Here is a 3,662-nt window from a genome sequence, read left to right on the forward strand (position 1 = left end):
CTCGAAATCAACAAATTTCATACTCTTAGGTCTTTTATCTCATAACTAAACCAAATTGTATTTATGGTTGTGCATAGATGTTCATCTTCCTCAATTTGTGGAAGTCTTAAGCTCAGTTTTACGATTCACCGACACAAACCTCAGTTTTACCATTCAATTTATTCTTTTACCTTCCTTTCCCTACATTCATGTATTGTCAAATTTCTTCTGATTTTCTGATGGTCATTGTGGTTTTAAAAGAGGACTAAGAACCTCACCATCATTTCTTCAATTTTTATTGTCTTAGATCTTGAACGTTAGTTTTTTTTATCTTTAGTACATTTCATATTCCTAGATTATTGAAAAGAAATAGGTAAATATATATTTATGGAATTTGTCGACTATGACAAACGTAAGGCAGAGATGAAAACAATTGATGCTCGAGATTTTTTGAAAGAAGGAATTATTGTTCTTGTGATAGTGTGTTTTACTTAAAAAGAAAAAATGGAATGAAAATTATGCTCACTCTTTCTTCCTAGCCTCTCAAAAGGAGGGCTATTTAGTTTTGAATGATATATTTTGATACCCTGATGAACTTTGTAATATAATAGAAAATATGGCAAAGGGGGGTGGTTGTTCTTCCAGTTTTGGAACAACAGGCCAACAGGGTATGGTCGTCTTTTATGTAGTTACTATTTGTTATTGATAATTGCATCTTCTTATTTTATTAATTGAAATATATTATTGTGATGGTTACAATACTCACTCCATCAGAAGAAGTTGATGTTGAAGAGGAAACAGTAGACGCGGTGTTGTACCAAAGGCTACCTCAATTGCGCCAAGTCTACCTCGATTGCACCAGAGTCTACCACAGTTGGACCAAAGTCTAACTTTGTTGCGGCAGAGTCTACCTTCGTTTCCCTCGGAGACGCTTCTAAGAAGTCCAATCGTTTGGTTGTAAGTGATCATTTTGTATTTTTTTTAGCTTCTATTCTATATCATTTCTTTTGGAGAATTTGACATGTCTGCTTGGTTGTTCTATACTTATGTCGATTTATGCTAAAACGTCTACATCTTTAAATTTGTGTGGTACTGCCCTATATTTGTTCCTTGGTGTATCTGAACCGACATGGATGACAAAGTGTTAATGTGAAAGAATCTATTTAAATCCCCGATGATACATATTTGGACTTTAGCATAACGTTTAATAGATTTGTTACTCTTATCATTTATTTCATCCATGCTAATCATCATCATACAAGTATGGCCTTAGAACCGCATAAATCTTACCAACTTAGTTTTGTCATACCTCTTTTAGATATAATTAACATCTAACAGTCTATACCAAACCAGTGCAACGGCCAAAAATCTTTTCTTCTCACTAAATATATGCCCCTTCACTTTTCCTGATGTACACCATACATTTATATATGGAGATTAACTTTACAAGTACTTTGTGTTCTCACCATGGCTTTTCATATGTTTCTCTTTAGGTGACGGTAGATAACAAAAACTAAAGTTATGAACCTTGGTGAAATTTTAGATTTGCAATGGTGAGAAAATGATCAAAGGCTAAGGACTTACACTTGTTTCTTAAAGCTTACTGTAGTTGGAGGTGTTGGCAGTGGGAGTGAAACGAATGGTCTGAATGACCTTGCAATAGAGCTCTTTTACAAATACTCTTGAGTCTTGATGGTTGATAACCTGACTATGATTGTTGGTTTTATTGTTTTGGGGCTCACGATTCTGTCTCTTTTCACGGTAAATTAATTTTATCTTCTTTCACTTATTCGTATGAGAAATTTAGTGGGGTGTATTAGTTACAAATCTATTAAATGAGATAACAAAAATAATTTTATCTTCCTTCACTCATTCGTATGAGAAATTTAGTGGGGTGTATTAGTAGCAAATCTATTAAATGAAATAACAAAAAGGTCTATCTTCGCGGAAAAAAATATCATTTAACTTCATTATGGTTCTCAACCAATTCATAATGTATCACATCTTAAACAATATAGTTCGTGCCGAAGGCACGGGTTATGTCTAGTCTATCATATAAAACAGAAGGGAAAACGATGACTGGGACAAACATCATTTTAATAAAGCATATGGTTTTACATATAGAAGGTAAAGTAGAAGTCGGTGCCGATGTCTCCCACCAAGAACATAGCCCTTTCAAGCATATGGTTTTACATATAGAAGGTTGGAATTACATATAGAAGTTGAGTTGGGTCATGAACCAGTCGACTTGAACATTGAGAGAAGAGTTGGCGGTAGACCATGGCATGTTAATCTCTAATCTGTCTTTGATAATGTGAGCTTCAAGTGTAGTTGCTCCATCAACCGCGAAGTTAGCCCCGTAGTTGAATTTCAAGTCTTTCTTCTTTACTCTTTAGATATGGTTTTGGTGATGGTAGATGAAAAGCAGAGGCCAAGTTGTTAGAACTAAAAGTCGCGGAAGCTATCGAACCTATCCGAAATTGATCCGATTATGAAGATTATCGAAAAACTAAGCCAAAATCAAATATGCGAACAGAATTTAACGAGGTTCGGCTTTAAAGCCTACGTCCTCGGGCGAACAAGAAATCTTTATTGAAGGATAGATGAAGACGACTAACACAACCCGCAAGTTCGTCCCAAGATGGTACCGTATGGAAATTAACTTCTATACTAAATCTTCGACGACCGAGAAATTTAACACCGCTCAAAAAACTATGAAAAATTTCTCACTCTTGCTCTCTCTCTAGCTCTCTAAAGAAGAGTTGTTGATGTGTTTGTTGATGTGGTTTAGTCAAGCACTCAATCCCTATTTAAATATGTTATAAGCCGACATAACCAGGAAATTTAGAAACCAAAATTGAAACCAAATTGAATTGGCACTAAACCGCCAATGCATCTAAACCGCCAATGTCATATTTGGAAACTGCCTTAAACCGCCAATCTAAGAAACCATCCTAAACCGCTTCTTACTAGTTTTGGAAACTTCCTCCTACACAAGTAGTCTAGGGTTAGTAGAGTAGTAGACCATCGGAGTTTCGGTGGAGATGATGATGAGAATGTGGATTAACATCATCTACATGTCCACGACTAGCAATGGCGGATAGTATTTGTTCTTCTAAGAGATTTCCATAACCTTTGACTTTGAGTGTTTTCAACTAAATCGAAAGGACAGCCCTTCACCAATACAATTAAATCAACATCATCGTCGGTGGTGGTGGTGGCAGTGGGAGGAGGAGAAGTGGATAAGATGAAGGTGGAAGCGCCACTAACACGAGCAAGAAGATAGAAATAGAAGTTTTGTTTAATTTAGAAAGAGGGTTCTTTGACTTTGAGTGTTTTCAACTCATAAGATACTACTTCCTTGAGTTCCAAGCATTAAATAACTAACTACTAATCCCATGGGTTTAAGTCATTATAAATACATACTTTAACTTATGAGGACAACCCTAAGAGTAACTTAATTTCCAAATAGTTAACCGAGATGTTTATGGTATTGAACCATGCGAAGAAGTGTTTTTCTCTTTCGTGTCTATCACACAAGGTGTTGGACATCTATACAGAAGAAGCCATTGACGAATGAAAGAGTGAAGAGATGATTTAGAAAGTTTAGGAATGATTAGATAAACATCTTTACTTTTTTTTCAATAAATTCAATTCAGATTCCTCCAACATCTCAACTCTAC

This window comes from Eschscholzia californica, unplaced genomic scaffold (genome assembly GCF_041429995.1).
Source record: "Eschscholzia californica isolate CP2 unplaced genomic scaffold, dmEscCali1.0.p SCAF_6, whole genome shotgun sequence".
In the NCBI taxonomy this organism is placed as follows: domain Eukaryota; kingdom Viridiplantae; phylum Streptophyta; class Magnoliopsida; order Ranunculales; family Papaveraceae; genus Eschscholzia; species Eschscholzia californica.